This window comes from Schistocerca piceifrons, chromosome 9 (assembly GCF_021461385.2).
Source record: "Schistocerca piceifrons isolate TAMUIC-IGC-003096 chromosome 9, iqSchPice1.1, whole genome shotgun sequence".
NCBI lineage: Eukaryota > Metazoa > Arthropoda > Insecta > Orthoptera > Acrididae > Schistocerca > Schistocerca piceifrons.
In genome coordinates, this window is record NC_060146.1 from 105,386,802 (window position 1) to 105,408,628 (window position 21,827).

Consider the following 21,827-nt stretch of genomic DNA (forward strand, 5'->3'; position numbering starts at 1 on the left):
TCCCGTGTGATACAAAATGGTCAATGCCTTCATGGAAAAAGGTACGCAGTTGCTTACGGAAGCGAGACTCTACCCACCTCTTCTTCAGGACTCCAGAAATACGGAAACGCACGGACAGAGATCGGGACACTGAGGAGGATGTGAGCCCAGCCACACGTGTTGCCACTGTTATTTCGACTACCCTGTAGAAGTTTCTCCAGGAAGCCCTTACACATCGCCCATACAGTCGCGATCCCTCCCCATTCAATTTCCACATTTTTAGAACTTTGAAGAAAGATATTTATGGCCGTCTACTTTCTTCGGGCGAAAGTCTGCATGCCAAGGCACAATTTTGGTTCCGTAGGCAACGGCAGACATTTTCCCATGAAGGCATTGATCGTCGTATCTCACCGTAGGATAAATGTTTGAACTCTAATGGAGACTGCTCTTGAATAATAAATAGCTTGTTGTTGTGGTCTTCAGTCCAGAGACTGCTTTGATGCAGGTCTCCGTGCTACTCTATCCTGTGCAAGCTTCATTACCTCCCGGTACCTACTGCAGCCTACATCCTTCAGAATCTGCTTAGTGTATTCATTTCTTGGTCTCCCTCTACGATTTTTACCCTCCACGCTGCCCTCCAATACTAAATTCGTGATACCTTGATATCTCAGAACATGTTCTACCAACCGATCCCTTCTTCTAGTCAAGTTGTGCCGCAAATTTCTCTTCCCCCAATTCCATTCAATACCTCTTCATTAGTTATGTGATCTACCCATCTAGTCTTCAGCATTCTTCTGTAGCACCACATTTCGAAAGCTTCTATTCTCTTCTTTTCTAAACTACTTATCGTCCACGTTTCACTTCCATACGTGGATACACTCCATACAAATGCTTTCAGAAACGACTTCCTGACCTGTGCGGCTGGTCCTGGCGGAGGTTCGAGTCCTCCCTCGGGCATGGGTGGGTGTGTTTGTCCTTAGGATAATTTAGGTTAAGTAGTGTGTAAGCTTAGGGTCTGATGACCTTAGCGGTTGAACATTTTTGAACTTCCTGACACTTAAATGTTAACAAATTTCTCTTCTTCAGAAACATCTTCCTTGCCATTGCCAGTGTACATTTTATATCCTCTCTACTTCGACCATCATCATTTATTTTGCTTCCTAAATAACAAAACTCATTTACTACTTCAAGTGTCTCATTTCCTTATCTAATTCCCTGAGCATGACCCGATTTAATTCGGCTACATTCCATTATCCTCTACTCTTTTTCCATCTATCACACACACACACACACACACACACACACACACACACACACACACACACACACGCACACACCATAAAAGCACAGTTTTAGAGCTGAACCCATTTCTCTCTCTCTCTCTCTCTCTCTCTCTCTCACTCTCTCTGTCTCTCTGTCTCTCTCTCTCTCTCTCTCCCCCCCTCCCCCCCAAACAGCGAGTTCATCGGTGCTATCGGATTAGGGAAGTATGGGTAAGGAAATTGGCCGTGCCCTTTCAAAGGAACCATCCCGGTATTTGCCTGGAAAGATTTAGGGAAATCAGGAAAAATGTAAATCGGGATGGGCGACGCAGGTTTGAACCGTCGTCCTACGGATTGCGAGTCCACAAACACGTGTCCTTATCAGCGTCTATTAGAAAAGTAAAACGCAGCTACATCACATCAAAGGGTTACCTACACCTCAGCCAAAAATAGCCTACTGGAAACAGACGGTTTTCAAATAAACAATAGCATGTGGATTTTTAAGGAACAGGTTTTTGATTTTCACAGAATGATGTACATTAATTTACCTGGCTACGTATCATCCACATGGCTACTATTCTCTCGAATACAATTTATTTTTCTCCGCCAGAAGTTACTCATAAGTCGGGATGACTGGGGTTGGTCAATCGACCCTACTACTCGCATAATATGCGAACCAGTAGTCTCATGGAGCTACTGCGCCATTAAAGCCGTAAGAGGAGCTCAACTCGCAAAAGTGTGAGTCATTATAAGAATGCACGGACTTAAATCTCCAGCTAATCGACAGGCCATAAATATATTCTAAAACCAAGAACAGGACATGTGTGTCATATTGTAGCCGATCTTAGGAAACAACCAACATGGCGAACGGAGTAGTTCGTAGTGATGGTCAAGCTGGTTTGCAACCATCACCTACACCACCGTTTATGACACTTCAGGCTCATTTCCCAGCCCACAGACCCTCAAGCGAAAAGGAAAAGAATGTCCAAAAATCTGTATTGTGCACTACTCAAGAGAAAAACGAAGACGAAGTGCACGCCAGTGTAAAAAGTGTGGCGTTTCTCCACATTTAGAAGACTGTTTTGCTATCTATCATACCCAACAATCAGACTAGCTCATACATAAAACAGTAATATTACCTGATATGTCTTAAAACTGATTTCACAGCAACCAGTAAGGTATGTAAATAAGATGATATGTTAATGGTAGCTTTCAGCTCCGTTACACGAGAGACTTTCTAACACAGACACGCTTTTTCAGATACCCTCACAAGAGAAACTCACTAACGGACAAATGCGCTTATCTCACCACCGGAACCACAAATGAGGCGTCCAGGGAATATGTGCCTCAAAGCTGCCACACGTGACACTGGCCACGTGCGACGTTGCTCCACCTTCTTCAGAAACAACACTCCTCGCGTTTGCCGTCGTCTCCGCAATTCTGAGAGAAACAACGTGTTCACCCTGTGCACGCAACATTCGCAGCGCTCCGTCGGTATCACGCCGTCGTTTTCGAAAAATAACGCCCGGCATCTTGGACAGCAGTTAGAGGGGTATGAACTGATCTCGGATAAGCATCACACAGCTGTTCAGGGGCCCAAAAGCGATATGTATGGTACGTAACTGACACGCTTAAGTGAAAATGAGCCTCATCGCTCACAAACGCTACCAAATTTGGGTCGTTTTCAGACATCACTATCTTACGCACAGCAAAGACCTCTCGTTGTCCCTGTCTTTCACCCGTTGCACCAACTGCATTTTATACTGGTGAAGTTTTAATTCCAAACAGACTCACCCGTAGACAGTGTGCACGTTCAGGTGTTGATCCTCTCGCACTCTTGAAGATAGCCCCTCTCACAACGGCGAAGTTATCTTGTTTCTAAGAATGTTTCTTGATATTGTGAAAGCTATAACCATCGTAGGATGGTCTCATGACTTGGAGCTGTGCTGTCGTAATGGCGACGATATATCCGCCGTGTTGCAACGAGAGACTCGCACTTAGGACTAGGGTAGTGTACATCACACACATGCGATAATACGTCGTCCGCTGTTCCATTCCTACTGAAACGGAGGACAGTCCAGAAGTGAGCCGGCCGGAGTGACCGTGCGGTTCTAGGCGCTACAGTCTGGAGTCGAGCGACCGCAACGTCGCAGATTCGAATCCTACCTCGGGCATGGATGTGTGTGATGTCCTTAGGGTAGTTAGGTTTAATTAGTTCTAAGTTCTAGGCGACTGAGGACCTCAGAAGTTAAGTCGCGTAGTGCTCAGATCCATTTGAACCATTATTTTTTCCAGAAGTGAATGACGTATGCGCCGTCATCCTCCCACCACTGACATCGAGCAGTGTAATGGCCAATCTGAAAAGTTCGTCTCCTAAAGGTGACAATGTAATAGGCGGTATACTCGAAGATGGTTAGGCTCGACAGCACGGTTATAGAAGTGAGGCTGTTGCGTATACGAAGACTGTAATACTGCAGCGAAATTCAGAAAGATCTACAGGCAGTCGTCAACATGTGCAGGGACTGCAGTTCACCTTGAACGAAAACGAATGTAACGCACTGGATACAGGCAGGTGAAGAGCTCCACTGCCAATCGTTTGAAATACCAGTGATAAATCATTAGAAACAGCAATCGCCATCTAAAAATAAGGAGTAACCGATGTGTGTAAACTGCCCCCTCCTTCCTACTTCCATCTATTGTCCACATTCAACATTCCAAGTAATTAATAAGCAAAGTCTTTTACGAAGATTTGAGAGGAGCAAAGATTACAATAACCTTTCTAGCTTACTTAGCTTGTCATGTTGACATGGCTCCAGTTTTTCTTGTCTAGGGGTCTGATTCTTGAAGTTGAAAATCACACATCACCTCCTGACAGTTGATTTGATCTAGATACATCTGAAGATTGCGGTTGCAGCAGTTTTCTTTTTACGTAAATGTATTTTCTCACATTTCAGTATGTCACACAGTATTTTGATTTTTCTCATTAACAAAGCCGAAATTACATTGTTCGCACAAAAATACAAAAATGCATCCGATGGTATCATAGGCACGTTTACGACTCCTACAGTCTGAGGAAATGACAATTTTCCAAAGGGTTGCAAATTTTCTTAACAAAACAATTTCTACTACTTTCCGTTGCAGTATTAATTTAGATCATTATTTCATGAATGAATCCAGAAATAAACGTAGTAATTACTAACATAAATTTTAAATGCACCAATAATTGGTAATTAAAAATATTCCTAAAAAATAATTTTAACTGTACATTTAGAACTAGTACTTATCGATTATAACATCGAAGCTAAAGTACTCTGTAAAGTGATTCATTTTCATAAATTTTACCTTGAAGATAACATACTGTGTGTAACATTATATGAAGGTTTTCAGAAAAGCAACTGAGATAATACTGACCTGTCCAAAATTCGAAAAATACTACTGGTATCGACAACTACCTTTGAGGAAAAGTAATGCTAGAGGAGGATATCCCGTTACAAGTGGAATGACCACAAACAAATTGTAGGAAACGCATATGCCATGCAGACACTTACAAGTAGGAATCTTAAAGAAAATTTCCACAGTTAAAAAAAAAAGAAAAAAAAAGGAAAAGTGGCATGTGTTACGCCGATTGTCCAACAGATTTCAAGCTGACTTTTTAAAGTGAGTCTACGGGCACCCTATACATGCTTTCAGCTACCGTGGGTTATTAATATGCTCAGTTACTGACAATGAGACGTGGAAAGTACGTACTATTTCAATCCACTAACGTCAGGACCATTGTGTTCTTTCGAACAAAGATTTCATAAATCTTAAGTTTCTGTGCCCTGTGTTACATTGAGTTGACGAAAGTCACGGCTTAGTGGTAGGCACATATAATGTCGTTAGCGTCGCGTACACAAGGTATTAAAAAGCAGTGCATTGGTGGAGCTGAGCTGTCACTTGTACTGAGCTGGTTTATGTCAAATTACTTGATTATGGAAGCACCACGGTTATTAACAGACTTTGGACGTGGAAGTTAGTTGGAGCTAGACGCATGGGTCATTCTATTTCGGAAATTGTTAGGAATTTCAGTATTGCGAGATCTCCAGTATCAATAGTGTGCAGAAAATACCTAATTCCAGCATTTCTTCTCACCACAGATAACGCCATGGCCTACGACCTTCACTCAACAACCGAGGGCAGAAACGTATGCGTGGAGTTGTCAGTGCTCACAGACAAGCAACACTGCGTGAAACAACAGCAGAAGTCAATATGCGACGTACGACGATGCATCCGTTAGGGCAGTGCTACGAAATTTGGCGTTACAGGGCTATGGCAGCAGACGACCGACGCGAGTACCTTCACTAACAGCACGAGACATCAAGCAACAGACGATGACACAGGGCCGTTGGAACATTTCAATCGGTAAAATGATGACAGTCTGTGATTTGGACATTGATCACTGATGATGGTTTTCACCAGCTGAGGACGGCTGAGAACTTTGCGTAACCACGCCAGCTGTTACTGTGCGGAATTCTGTAACAACTCCTTATACCGTATGACATAGCATTTATATCTACTAGAACATGCAACTTAAAAGTCGGGAAACCAGTTTTGTGTGTCTATAACCGACTTCAATAAATACAGCTTCAGCGGATATTGGCCTTTTCATTCAGTTTCATATATTAATGATTTTAATACACTCATGCTCATAAATTAAGGATAATTGCAGAATGTGGTGTCACACAACGTGGCACTACACGTAACTGGCGCTAATAGCATAGGCACATATGGAATACACACGACACAGATCTGTAAGTCCACGATATTGGTGATAAGTTGAGAAAACCGTCCCGAAACACATGTGCTACAAAACGCCACTGTACACCGACATCAATATGGGATATGATCACAATGCCCACGTACATAGGCCACACAACGGGTTAGCATACTCTAGATCAGGTGGTGGAGCATCTGCTGGGGTACAGCCTCCCATTCTTGCACCACTGCCTCGGAGCTCCTAAAGTGTCGTAGGGATTTGAAGATGTGAAGCGATACGTCAACCGAGAGCATCTCAGACGTGCTCGATGGGGTTTAGGTCTGGAGAGCAGGCAGTCCATTCGCCTGAGATGTTTGAAGGTACTCCTCCATGACGGCGGCTCAGTGGGGCTGTGCGTCATCATACATCAGCAGGAAGGTGGGACCCACTGCACTCCTGAAAACTCGGACATACTGGTGCAAAATGACGTCCCGATACACCTGACCTGTTACAGTTCCTCTGTCAAAGAGATGCAGGGGTGTACGTGCACCAATCCCACCCCACACCATCAACCACGACTTCCATAAAGGTCCCTTTCAAGGACTAAGGGGTTAGTATCTGGTTCCTGTTTCACTCCAGATGATAACTCGGCGAGAATCACTATTCGGACTATACCTGGACTCGTCCGTGAGCATAACGTGGGACCACTGTTCCAGTGACCATGTACTGTGTTCTTGACACCAGGATTTATGGGCTCTCCTGTGCCAAGGGGTCAGTGGAATGTACCTTGCAGGTCTCCGGGCGAATAAACCATGTCTGTTCAGTCGTCTGTAGACTGAGTGTCTGGAGACAACTGTTCCCGTGACTGCGGTAAAGTCCCGAGCAGGGCTACCTACTGTACTCTGTGGCCGTCTGCGTTCACTGACGGTGAAATATCGGTCTTCTTGTGGTATTGTACACTGTGGACGTCCCGTACTGTAGCGCCCTGACACGTTTTCTGTTTGCTGGAATCGTTGCCGTAATCTTGAGATCACACTTCGTGGCACACGGAGGGCCCGTGCTACGACCTGCTGTGTTGACAAGCCTCCACTCCGCCTAGTATTCTACCCTACATAACGTCGTCAATATGTGTTCTTTGAGCCATTTTCAACACACAGTCACCATTAGCACGTCTGCACACTTACTCGCTGCACCGTACTCTGACATGCGCCAACACACCTCTGCGTATGTGGACTGCTGCCAGCGCCACCGTGCGACGACCGCAGGTCAAATGCACAGCATGGTCATACCCCGAGGTGATTTAAACCCGCAAACCGCCCACCACAGCGTTGTTTCACCATGTATCAGCAGTATCCTTAATTTACGAGCATGAGTGTAGTTTTAACACCTGTCCTTAAACATATGTTGTCCTTTATGAATTGGTCAGTCAATCATGTATTACGATATACATCAAGCGACACGCAAAGAAACTCCAATTACGTTTCTGGTAATTTTCTTTCAATGGTTGCCTTTCGACTTTTCCTCCTACTTTCGTCTCGCATGTAAATTACGCTTAGCGGGCCACGTATTCTGATCAGCGGTGTGGCCAACGTAGCGGTCTGGTATAGCCGAGACCACTTGCAGCGCAAACTTTAAACGAAGCAGCTGGTATGTTGGCGGTCCTGGCATACATTACGGGGGGATTCCCCCTTATCTGCACGCGGCAATACGAGCCGCGCGGCGGTCGAAGTAGGTCGCGGCGTGCGCAGTCACGTAGCGGAGAGCAATTTTAATCTGTGCCGAGTGCGGCTGCGGGGAAAAGTTGCGCCGCTGTGGTGGCAGCGCCGACACAACACCCATCGACATGGCAGCCGGCTCGGCTTTTTCTCGTTTTTTGCTTCCCTCGCCGTGGCAGCGGGCGACTAATCCCCAAGCGTGGTCGGTCGCTGTTTGTCCGCCTGCGATTAGGAGAATGAGCCCTGTGGCGAAAGTAGGGGGACGGCTATTCTGCCTCCAGAGAAACTACAGAGATACACGACCGTGGAGACACCACTATGATAACATTATCCACCTGCTAGCCGTATTAAGAGTTAAACAATCGCTTACGTTGAGACGAGCTGTAGTCAAAGTTTTAGTTATCGACTCAATAAAATAAGGTTACGGAACCAGTTCCAGAATGAACCAGTTGCTGGAGTCGGAAAGGGGGTGCCTCATTTTTTTTTGGGTCCTCTAGCGGCGTGCTACGGTAATGTGGCGACGAGACTTCGTTCTAGAACAGGAGGTCACACACGTAACTGCAAGCATACGAAATAGCACTCTTACTTATTTACTTACAGAACTGATAAAATATGCATACTCCATCTTGTAAATACACTCCTGGAAATGGAAAAAAGAACACATTGACACCGGTGTGTCAGACCCACCATACTTGCTCCGGACACTGCGAGAGGGCTGAACAAGCAATGATCACACGCACGGCACAGCGGACACACCAGGAACCGCGGTGTTGGCCGTCGAATGGCGCTAGCTGCGCAGCATTTGTGCACCGCCGCCGTCAGTGTTAGCCAGTTTGCCGTGGCATACGGAGCTCCATCGCAGTCTTTAACACTGGTAGCATGCCGCGACAGCGTGGACGTGAACCGAATGTGCAGTTGACGGACTTTGAGCGAGGGCGTATAGTGGGCATGCGGGAGGCCGGGTGGACGTACCGCCGAATTGCTCAACACGTGGGGCGTGAGGTCTCCACAGTACATCGATGTTGTCGCCAGTGGTCGGCGGAAGGTGCACGTGCCCGTCGACCTGGGACCGGACCGCAGCGACGCACGGATGCACGCCAAGACCGTAGGATCCTACGCAGTGCCGTAGGGGACCGCACCGCCACTTCCCAGCAAATTAGGGACACTGTTGCTCCTGGGGTATCGGCGAGGACCATTCGCAACCGTCTCCATGAAGCTGGGCCACGGTCCCGCACACCGTTAGGCCGTCTTCCGCTCACGCCCCAACATCGTGCAGCCCGCCTCCAGTGGTGTCGCGACAGGCGTGAATGGAGGGACGAATGGAGACGTGTCGTCTTCAGCGATGAGAGTCGCTTCTGCCTTGGTGCCAATGATGGTCGTATGCGTGTTTGGCGCCGTGCAGGTGAGCGCCACAATCAAGACTGCATACGACCGAGGCACACAGGGCCAACACCCAACATCATGGTGTGGGGAGCGGTCTCCTACACTGGCCGTACACCACTGGTGATCGTCGAGGGGACACTGAATAGTGCACGGTACATCCAAACCGTCATCGAACCCATCGTTCTACCATTCCTAGACCGGCATGTTTGGGACTGGATGAAGCGTCGTCTCATGCGGTCTGCACGTCCAGCACGAACGCTGGTCCAACTGAGGCGCCAGGTGGAAATGGCATTGCAAGCCGGTTTACAGGACTACATCCAGCATCTCTACGATCGTCTCCATGGGAGAATAGCAGCCTGCATTGCTGCGAAAGGTGGATATACACTGTACTAGTGCCGACATTGTGCATGCTCTGTTGCCTGTGTCTATGTGTCTGTGGTTCTGTCAGTGTGATCATGTGATGTATCTGACCCCAGGAATGGGTCAATAAAGTTTCCCCTTCCTGGGACAATGAATTCACGGTGTTCTTATTTCAATTTCCAGGAGTGTATGTGCTCGCGAAGTATTGCCGCAGGCCGGAGTGTCCCAGCGATTCTAGGCACTACACTCTGCAGCTGCGCGACCGTTACGGTCGCAGGTTCGAATCCTGCCTCGGGCATGGATGTGTGTGATGTCCTTAGGTTAGTTAGGTTTAAGTAATTCTAAGTTCTAGGGGAGTGGTGACCTCAGAAGTTAAGTCCCATAGTGCTCAGTCATTTGAACAATTTTTTTGAAGTATTGCCGTCCTTATTTTCTGCTATAAATTGCATTCTAGAATTTGAAAAAAAAGCCATCGCCAATCGCTGAACTTGTATTATGTGATGCCCAACATGGTTTTCGCAAAAGGGAGATCATGTTCGGAATCTATCGCCATGACACATCTAATAGAAAAACACCATGAATTAAATTGACCAACTTTTCTTGCCTTCACTGACTACGAAAAGGCGTTTGATAAAGCAAATCTAAAGAAACTACGGAAATTTTTTAGAAACAGAGGGATGGCATCTCATCTCGTAAGAACTGTACAGGGTCCATATATGAATAACAATATACCAAAATAGCAGGCAAAAAAGCACTCCGTCGTCAGGCCACAAGTGGCCCATCGGGACCATCCGACCGCCGTGTCATCCTCAGCTGAGGATGCGGATAGGAGGGGCGTGTGGTCAGCACACTGTTCTCCCGACCGTTATGATGGTTTTCTTTGACTGGAGCCGCTACTATTCGGTCGAGTAGCTCCTAAGTTGGCATCACGAGGCTGAGTACACCCAGAAAAATGGCAACAGCGCATGGCGGCCTGGATGGTCACCCATCCAAGTGCCGGCCACGCCCGACAGCGCTTAACATCGGTGATCTGATGGGAACCGGTTTATCCACTGCGGAAAGGCCGTTGCCTAGCAGGCATAATATGACTGAAATAAACTAAAGAGTTAGACAAGGATGTCCCCTCTAATCCACTCCTTCTAATATGTATATCGACGATGTAACCAGAGCTTGGTTAGAGACGGTAAAACATTTTAATATTAACGATGTAAATATTAAAATACTACTCTCAGCTGGCGACCAAGTAATTATTGGTGAGAATGAAAATGACTTACGAGAAGCGGTGGTTAAGTAAAATAGACAGAGAATACAATATGTAAGTTCTGCATCACATAGACAAAAGCAATTGCATTTTTAGGACACAAACCCATGCGAATTAAGATTGAAATTGACAATGAAATCATAGAGCAAGTTAACACACTTAAATATTTAACGTACAGTATTACATACAAAGGAAACAGTGAAACACAAAGTTAGACCTATTTAACTAACTCTGTGGAACGTTACGCAGAACATTTGGAAAGAATGTCCACAGAGATTCTCCACCAAACTTCTATAACGTTACAGGTGCCGCAGCGTTGCTCTATGGATGCTAAAACTGGACTCTTAAGACGAATGATTAAAAGAGAAAAGAACCATATGAAATGAATTTCCTTAGGCACGCGGTTGACTATAATGGATAAAAAGAGAAATGATGACATCGGAGCTAATTTGAAATTGCAAGACATAATTAAGATAATAAAACACGATCAGTTAAGACGGAAAGAACATATAGACAGTACGCCAGATAAAGAATCACTAAAGCTAGAAAACAAAGTGGAAATTAGAAAGACGAATGAAGAGAAGCCTTGGCTAATTTTGAATGAGACGGATCGGCCGAAAAGGACCAATCGTTGATGTAGATCTACATCTACGTGGATACTCTGCAAATCACACTTAAGTGCCTGGATGAGGGTTCATCGAACCACCTTCACGATAATTCTATATCATTCCAATAGCGCGTGGAAAAAAACGAAAACTTAAATGTTTGTGTGCGAGCTCTGATTTTCCTTATTTCATTGTGATGGTCATTTCTCCCTATGTAAATCGGCGTCAGTAAAATATTTTTGCATTCGGAGGAGAAAATCGGAGATTTAAAATCCGTGAGTAGATTCCGCCGCAACCAAAAACACCTGTGTTTTAATGATGTCCGCCACAAATTCTGTATCAAGTCAGTGACACTCTGTCCCACATTTCGCGGTAATACAAAATGTGCTGCTCTTCTTTGAACTTCCTCGAAGTACTCCGTTACTCCTAGCCGGTGAGGATCCCAGAACGCACAGCGGTACTCCAAAAGAGGACGGACAAGTGTAGTGTAGGCAGTCTCTTTAATTGATCTGTTACATTTCCTAGGTGTTTACCAATAAAACGCAGTTTCGTTTTCTCTTCCCCACTACATTTTCTATATGTTGTTTCCAATATAAGGTGTTCGTAATTGAAATTCATAGGTATTTAGTTGAATTTATGGCCTTCAGATTTGACTAATTTATCGTGCAACCGAAGTTCAACGGATTCCTTTTAGCAGTCATGTGGATGCCGTCACACTTCTCATTATTTAAGGTCAGTTGCCAATTTTCACATCATACTGATATCTTTTCTACATCGTTTTGCAATTTTTTTAATCTTCTGAAGCATGTTTACTTATTCATCTAGGGGACACCTGCCATGAAGACAACAAGCTGCGTTAGCAAGCAGTCTGCACTGCATTCTGTCTGTTGCTGTTACTTCCAACTATACAATGCCCTCTGAAGACGATGTTTGGTTTGTAGGGCGCTCAACTACGCGGTCACCAGATCCCGTACAAATTCCCAATCCGTACACAGTCCAATCTAGCCACGTTCACGAAAGATGATGGAATGATGAGGACAACACAACCAACCCCGGACAGAGAAAATATTCAACCTGGCCGGGAATCGAACGCAGGATCCCATACCCGCTAAAGAAGGTGAATCACCCACAATGGAAGAGAGACACTAAAACATACTTCACAGGTTGCAAAATCGAATCAAATTTACAAAGAGGCCACTATTATGTACGTCGCTGCACCACCTGTGGCCTGTATGCACGCACTGATTCGCTTGGGAAAGATGTCATCAAGGCGTTGTTTCCTCTCCTGCATACTGGCACTGCGGCTACGTTCCAGTGCTCCCATCTATGGAATTATCGGCCGCGAGAGTACCTAAACATGACACAGGCACTCTGTAGAAACGCCTGCCACATGTCAACAAGCATTGTAGCGTGTCGCAGTAGTCGTGAGGCGCTGACGCTTCACGGTAACACACCGCCGTCGGGTTGGTTGCCAGTTCGCCCCTGCGCCTACACGACGTTCCGACTCCGTCATTTGCTGCGCGACGTGCAGAGGGCCTTCGCGTACATCGGACCACAGTACTGAGGCTTTATACATCAGCAAGAGATCGCTCATACCATGAACCTTTTACTGCATCCGCCAATGCTACGGGCAGCCAATAAGGAGGAAGCGTATCTCCGCCGTGCTGGTATTTAGGACGGCGTCCGCAACGATCACGGCGCCTCTGTCCTTTCCCTGGGCTCCCTCTTCCCCCCCCCCCCCTTCCATCCTGTTTTCTCCTCACCAAACCTCTCCCTACCTCCCTTCTCCCCCCCCCCACCCTCCGAGTCCTTTTGTATTCCCCTCCTCTGCCTTCCCCACTCCCTGTCGCGTCTGCCCAGCGCCCCCCACCCCTCTTATGTGTCCTCATCCTCCATCGGCTCCTTTCCCATCTCCCCTCCCCCCCTTCGCTTTTCCTCTCCTTCCCCCCTTTTTTATTTTCCCATAATCTGCCAAGTTTCCCCCCACCTGCTCTCGGCTGTGGTATGTCACATTTGCTAACTTTTTAGTGCAGTGTTCCAGTGAATGTTCGTGTTGTTCGTCTTTCTCGTGTTGCGAACAGAAACCATGCTGTCGCTGGGTGTGAATTTTATGTCTTTTGCGAACAGAAACCAGACTGTCGCCGAGTTTTTTTAATTGTCTGTCTGTTGTTGTACCTGTCTGCTTCGTATGTATTTTATTAGCATCAGCATCCCTTTGTTCTATGTTTCAAGTCCCACGATTTTTTCGCCATGTTACTATTTAATTCTCCGATATTATCGCCTGTTTTCATTATTTATTCTCTTCATCTTTTTAACAAAGTCTGTAGGCTGAAGAGCGGCATACTAAGCTGCTGCCAGCCCGCCCCCTTCGGGGGGGGGGGGGGGGGGGGGGGAATCGAAATTCAGTAAAGGAAAGAAAAAAAAAAGATCACGGCAGTTAGGCGCAGCCAGCCAGGAGAGAAAGTCTGCTCCGGATCCATTACCGGTGACGGACTCAGGTGTCTGTTGATATTGTATCAGTCTCAAGTGGCAAACCTGTAGAGACCAACTCGTACAGGCCGTAACATACAGGATGAGCACAAAGTCTTGCCCTGAATTATAAAAATTTATAACAGAATAACCGTTTCACATGATAAGTTACATCCGATGCCGTTACATAGGTTTGTGTTACTAGGTTATTTTTAGGACCACTTACGTTAGTAAACGTCAACGTGCGCTCCCTTGGTAGCTCGGAGAATGTCGAGCTGGTAGTCCAGTTACCACCAGGTGTTTCGCAACATGTGTTCTGTCACAGTACCACAGCAGCTTGTATCCTAGCCTTCAGTTCGTCGACGTCAGCAAATAGTGTGGCGAAGACTCTGTCCTGGATATAACGCCAGGAAAAAAGTCAAGGGGGCGCAATATCTGGAGAACGGGGTGGCCAGTGTGTTGGACCGTTCCTTCAAAATCCACCGATCCGGAAATGTTTCATCCAGGAAATCACGCGCTATCAAAGCCCAATCGGGGGGGGGGGGGGGGGGATCTCAATCATGATATTCTTCTAACACACCACACTTGCTTGCGGTATTTGAAGTTCACATGATGCTTGACCAGTTGATTTAGACGGACTCCGTTGAAACGATTGGCGAACACGATCAACAGTTCCATCACTCACATGAGGCCTGCCACTTCGAGACGATCTTCAACGTTGCCTGTTTCGTTAAACTTCGCATACCATTGCTTTACTGTTTTAACATCATGAGGGCTGCGTCGATAAGAAGCCCGAAATTTACGCTGAACCATGATGGGCCATTTCGTTTCTTAAAACCAAAGCAGACATTGCGCTTTCTCCTGGTTCGACCCCATTCGCCAGCAACTAACGTGACCTAACAGACCGCGTCGGTGTTTTGGAGAACTAGCGCCATCTACTGCTCACAACAGCTAGTAACACTAACCTACGTAACTTATTATGTCAAACGGTTATTCTGTTATAAATTTATAAATTTTTATAATCAGGGAAAGACTGTGCTCACCCTGTAAGTGTTAATCTGTTCTAATGCTTTCCGCTAAAGGAGAGCGAGGTTTTAAATATTTGGTATTCAACTAGTGGAGAACGAACTCTGACTGCGAAAGCCTTCCCTTTGTTGTTCCAAATACTTGTGTTTAGTTGTCAGATTATTTTCCTGTTAAAAAAGAGTTACAAAGCTGGTTTCATGTTTCTTTGACGGTCAACGATGACTATTTATGTTGAATTAATTGTGTTTTTAAATGTAGAGGCTGTACTACGTCCTTGTGTGTTTCTTGCAGAATTGTTCAAAGTTCAGGATACTTCACATTGTCCTATTAATGATGATGATGATTTGTGGGGCGTTCAACAGCGGAGTCATCAGCGCCCGTACAAGTTCCAAATCTTTCCATTTCCAGTCTCGGCACTTCCCGAATGATGATGAGGACAACACAAACACTCAGCTCCGGGCGGAGAAAATCCTCGACTCCGCCAGGAATCGAACCCGGAACTCCGTAATCCAGAGGCAGCAAAGCTAGCCACTAGACCACGAGCTGCAGACTTCACATTGTCCTGTTAGAAAATGCCACCACCATACTGCCGTAAACATGGTAACGTACGATGATGATGATGATGATGATGATGATATCTCATACTCCGAGGAGCAACGCTGTTCCGTCAATAACTACTAGCCGAGATCTTAACTCATACGCGATGGTGTAGTGCATCTCCGAAATATTGGGACCATGGAACTTCCCTCAGCTCGCCGTCATGCTCCAGGGTAGTACAGTACGGCGACTCATTACTCATCGCAATACGACGCCATTCGTCAGCTGTCCGTGTTTTCCGGCTACAGCACCATTCCAAACGTAGTCGTTACCTGTTCTGGTATTAACGGCAGCCTATTCATGTGGTAGTAATTTCCTAGTCTGGCTGCTGGTAGCCCCCACCCCCAAAAGTGCGGTATTGTCACAGAGTGTGCAAGCAGTCCATTACTTATTCTCGGCCAGCAGGCGCCTCCGTGCAATATGGCTATCCCAGCTTATAAGGGGGGTTAAAAGAAAAAAAAAAGAAAAAAAACCGAGCCGGAGGCATAATTACAGAAACCAGTACCTGTATGTTAGAGGTATTTACCCTGGCTGTTGAGACAGTACTTCCACTGTGACACAAGGCGGTGAACGGCTGTCTCATAAAATTCCCAGGGCTGCGATGTTAACCAGTTCCGAGGTGAATCGTTTGCTCCTCAGAGCATTTTTAAGGGGACCAAAAACGGCGTAGTCGCTGGTAGAGAGGTCCCGACTGTATGGAGGGTAGCCGAGAACGCTACCGTGTTGGCCATATGAGGCTTTGCATTGTCGTGGAGCAGAATGACCCCATGGGTGACATTGCCTCGTCGTTCTGATTTGATCGCTTGGAGACGGGTGGTTAAGGTTTGTGGGTAACTCTGGGCCTTCACTGTTGTCACGAGCTGCAGGAAGTGAATCAGAAGGGGGCCATCTTGGTCAAGCTAAATGAGGGGCAAACGATTCACCTCGGACGACTGGCTAACATCGCAGCTCCGGGAATTTTATGAGACAGCTATTCACCGCCTTGTGTCACAGTGGGACAAGTGTCTCAACAGGCAGGGTCAATACTTCTAACATGCAGGTACTGGTTTCTGTAATTATGGCTCCGGCTCGTTTCTTTTTGAACGCCCCTTACATGTTGTTCAGATCCTGTCGACTGGAAACTTGACTATAACTATGCGTGGTGTCAAGTTTCCACACAGTCCAACACGGAGCATTTGTCACTTCTGAATGCCCCAGAAATATAGATATTGCACGATTCGAGTAAGCGACAAATGGAGACCGACAATAAGGCCCCTTTCGTCCCACACAAGTTCGCGGAATGTCGCTAGCAGCCACAGGAAAAAGAAAACACCGTCAGAAAGGCCTTAAAGACCCAACGTTACCGACCGGCCGCCATGTCATCCTGAGCCTTTACGCGTCGTTAGGTGTGATGAGCACACCACTCTCTCGGCTGTTGTCAGTTTTCGTGACTGGAGCCACTACTTCTCACTCAAGTGGTTCCTGAATTGGCCTCACAAGGACCGAGTGCACCCCGCTTGCCAACAGCAATCGGCAGACCCAGATGGTGACCCATCCTAGTTCTAGCCAAGCTCTTCAGCACTTAGCTTAATGATCTGACTGCAACTGGTGTTACCACTGTGGCGAGGCCGCTGAATGGTCTTCACAGAGGTCACTCAATATGTGACGCTCTTCACACTCCTTATACAGGATGTCTCTCCCGTCTTTCAGAGTGTAACTGGATTCAGCTCACACGAATACTGCTCAGCACGTCTTTGTTTTGTTTCCTGCTACAAACAACATGATTTTTAAACCGGGATTACTCGTGGCCATTCGCTAGAACGGTCCAAATGTAGTCTAGTGCGATATTCGTGTTGTCAATATATGTTAACACGTACAGAAAAACACGAAGAATAAGCGAGTACTCCAGCAGTGACTCAACAGCGCTACTGCTGCATCACAGCGGCAGCAGTCAACGCGGATCAATCTGGTGCTTTCGCTGGTGGAGTACTACTTATTTTTCGTATTTTTACGTCCCTCTTAATGGATATCGATGAAACATATATAGCATTGGATTAGTCTGGGACTGCAACGGGAAACAAACTGGCGATTTCCATCGGCAATGGGAGCCGCCTGAGAGACATGATTAGCAGTATTTGCATGGGGTCACTCCAGCAAGTGCAAGTATTTAATTGCAAATATCTGTCGAAAAACCAGAGAAAAAATGTCTGTCGACTCTTAGGAGGAACACGCTGTGTACGCCGCCAGGCCAAGTAACAACATTAAACACGAACAATACAAATGCACTCTAGCAGTCAGTGTATGTCACACAGAGAATTGAAACTCTGATCAACGACGTTACACTGACACACGACCGCATCCTCTTGGTGTTCGGCATTCTCTGCTATGCAGTGTAATTGTAATAATACACCACTGGCCTTTAAAATTGCTACACAAAGAAGAAATGCAGATGATAAACGGGTATTCATTGGACAAATATATTATACTAGAACTGACATATCAGTACATTTTCACGCAGTTTGGGTGCATAGATCCTGAGAAATCAATACCCAGAACAATCACCTCCGGCCGTAATAATGGCCTTGATACGCCTGGGCATTGAGTCAAACAGAGCTTGGATGGCGCGTACAGGTACAGCTGCTCGTGCAGCTTCAACACGATACCACAGTTCATCAAGAGTAGTGACTGGCGTATTCTGACGAGCCAGTTGCTCGGCCACCATTGACCAGACGTTTTCAATTGGTGAGATATCTGGTGAATGTGCTGGCCAGGGCAGCAGTCGAATATTTTCTGTTGCCAGAAAGGCCCGTACAGGACCTGAAATCTACGGTCGTGCATTATCCCGCTGAAATGTAGGGTTTCGCAGGGATCGAATGAAGGGTAGAGCCACGGGTCGTAATACATCAGAAATGTAGCGTCCACTGTTCAAAGTGCCGTCAATGCGGACAAGAGGTGAACGAGACGTGTAACCAATGGCACCCCATAGCATCACGCCGGGTGATACGCCAGTATGGTGATGACGAATTCACACTTCCAATGTGCGTTCACCGCGATGTAGCCAAACAAGGATGCGACCATCTTGATGGTGTACACAAAACCTGGATTCATGCGAAAAAATGCGGGTTTTGCCTTTCATGCACCCAGGTTCGCCGATGAGTACACGATCGCAGGCGTTCCTGTCTGTGATGCAGCGTCAAGGGTAACCTCAGCCATGGTCTCGGAGCCGATAGTCCATGCTGCTGCGAACGTCATCGAACTGTTCGAGCAGATTGTCGTTGTCTTGCAAATGTCCCCATCTGTTGACTCAGGGATCCAGACGTGGCTGCACGATCCGTTACAGCCATGCGGATAAGATGCCTGTAATCTCGACTGCTAGTGATACGAGGCCGTTGGGATCCAGCACGGCGTTCCGTATTACCCTCCTGAACCCACCGATTCCATATTCTGCTAACAGTCGTTGGATCTCGACCAACGCGAGCTGGAATGTCGCGATACGATAAACCGCAATCGCGATAGGCTACAATCCGATCTTTATCAAAGTCGGAAATGTGGTGATACGCATTTCTCCTCCTTACACGAGACATCACAGCAACGTTTCACCAGGCAACGCCGGTCAACTGCTGTTTGAGAAATTGGTTGGAAACTTTCCTTATGTCAGCACGTTGTAGGTGTCGCCGTCGGCGCCAACCTTGTGTGAATACTCTGGAAAGCTGATCATTTGCATATCACAGCATCGTCTTCATGTCTGTTAAATTTCGCGTCTGTAGCACGTGACCTTCGAGGTGTAGCACTTTTAATGGCCAGTAGTGTATGTATTCGAGACGGCTGGATGCTAGTAATTGAAATCAGACTACAAGGGCCTCCGATTCGCTTGTTCTTATTTTTCTTCTCCCACCTACCACAAGACTGTGCCACAAGAGACACACACTCCAGTTACGCCCGTCCCCCCTCGAACCTCAGCCAACGCACTTTCCCCGGTACAGAAAGCTGACGCTTACGAGCGGAGACACTGGTTGCTAAGTATCCCTCTGTCGGCGGCGCACGCTCCGTGTCGGCCGCCAGTTTCGGCGCCATGCCGCTGGATTTTTGCGGCTTCCAGACTAGGAACGGGCGGCACGCGCGGCCTGCGGCTGGAGCGGCCTGGAGAATGCTGGAGCATTCCAGGGCGCGGCCGCCCTGGAACGCGGAGCGTTAAATTAAGGAGTGAGTCGCCGATGGCGTCGTCAGCGGCTGCGACGTCTGCCGCCGGCCGTGCACCAGATTCGCGACATGCGGCCGGGGAAATGAGGGACCGGCTACGTTCCGGGAGCCTGTGTAGAGGCGTAGAGAGAGAGAGAGAGAGAGAGAGAGAGAGAGAGAGAGAGAGAGAGAGAGAGGCACTGGGGACGGTGGTGGCATCACCGCTCATTACCTCACAGCTCAAGACGTCATGTGTTGTATTTGCTATGGCTAGAATAAGGTGGGAAATTGAGGAGATGGGACCTGGATAAACTGAAAGAATCAGAGGTTGTAGCGAACTTCAGGGAGAGCATTAGCGAACGATTGACAAGAACAGGGAAATGAAATACAGTAGAAGAAGAATGGGTAGCTTTGAGAGATGAAATCGTGAAGGCAGCGGAGGATCGAGTAGGTAAAAAGATGAGGGCTAGTAGAAATCCTTGGGTAACAGAAGAGATACTGAATTTAATTGATGAAAGGAGAAAATACAAAAATGCAGTAAGTGAAGCTGGCAAAAAGGAATACAAACGTCTCAAAAATCAGTTCGACAGGAAGTGCAAAATGGCTAAGCAGGGATGGCTATAGGGCCAATGTAAGGATGTAGAGGCTTATCTCACTAGGGGGTATGATAGATACTGCCTACAGGAAAATCAAAGAGACCATTGGAGAAAAGAGAACCACTTGTATGAATATCAAGCGCTCAGATGGAAACCCAGTTCTAAGCGAAGAAGGGAAAGCAAAAAGGTGGAAGTAGTATATAGAGGGTCTATACAAGGCCGATGTACTTGAGGACAATATTATGGAAATGGAAGAGGATGTAGATGAAGATGAAATGGGAGATATGATACTGCGTGAAGAGTTTGACAGAGCACTGAAAGACCTGAGTCGAAACAAGACCCCCGGAGTAGACAAGCTTCCATTAGAACCACTGACAGCCTTGGAAGAGCCAGTCCTGACAAAACTCTACCATCTGGTGAGCAACATGTATGAGACAGGTGAAATACCCTCAGACTTCAAGAAGAATATAATAATTCCAATGCCAAAGAAGGCAGGTGATGACAGATGTGAAAATTACCGAACTATCAGTTTAATAAGTCACGGCTGCAAAATACTAACGCGAATTCTTTACAGATGAATGGAAAAACTAGTAGAAGCCGACCTCGGGGAAGATCAGTTTGGATTCCGTAGAAATATCGGAACATGTGAGGCAATACTGACTCTAAGACCTATCTTAGAAGCTAGATTAAGGACAGGCAAGCCTACGTTTCTAGAATTTGTAGACTTAGAGAAAGCTTTTGACAATGTTGACTGGAATACTCTCTTTCAAATTCTGAGGGTGGCAGGGGTAAAATACAGGGCGTTGTGGATTGGCAAGACAGACAACCCACTATGAGAGGAAGCCGAAAGGTACGCGTTTTAGCTCACGCAGGCTGGCGTGAGGTCTGGAACAGGTCAAGGAAATGAGACTAATAAAAAACGTACGTAGCTGCTGGAATACTTCACTTTAATCCATAATTGGTGAACATCGCTCTTGACGGTACATGTTTTACAGCATCAATAGTAACTGGTAATGGCGCCTTGCTAGGTCGTAGCAAATGACGTAGCTGAAGGCTATGCTAACTATCGTCTCGGCAAATGAGAGCGTATTTTGTCAGTGAACCATCGCTAGCAAAGTCGGCTGTACAACTGGGGCGAGTACTAGGAAGTCTCTCTAGACCTGCCGTGCGGCGGCGCTCGGTCTGCAATCACTGATAGTGGCGACACGCGGGTCCGACGTATACTAATGGACCGCGGCCGATTTAAAGGCTACCATCTAGCAAGTGTGGTGTCTGGCGGTGACACCACACAGGGAGCGAAAGGATATTTACAATTTGTAGAGAAACCAGATGGCAGTTATAATAGTCGAGGGGCATGAAAGGGAAGCAGTGGTTGGGAAGGGATTGAGATAGGGTTGTAGCCTCTCCCCGATGTTATTCAATCTGTATATTGAGCAAGCAATAAAGGAAACAATAGAAAAGTTCGGAGTAGGTATTAAAATCCATGGAAAAGAAATAAAAACTTCGAGGTACGCCGACGACATTGTAATTCTGTCAGAGACAGCAACCGACTTAGAAGAGCAGTTGAACGGAATGGATAGCGTCTTCAAAGGAGGATATAAGATGAACATCAACAAAAGCAAAATGGGGATAATGGAATGTAGTTGAATTAAGTCGGGTGATGCTGAGGGAATTAGATTAG

At 46.6% G+C, this 21,827-nt stretch overlaps 1 pseudogene; it reads right to left on the reverse strand.

Moving 5' to 3' along the window:
- Positions 1–10,387: 10,387 nt before the first annotated feature.
- Positions 10,388–10,505, reverse strand: LOC124717456 (annotated as a pseudogene).
- Positions 10,506–21,827: the final 11,322 nt, after the last annotated feature.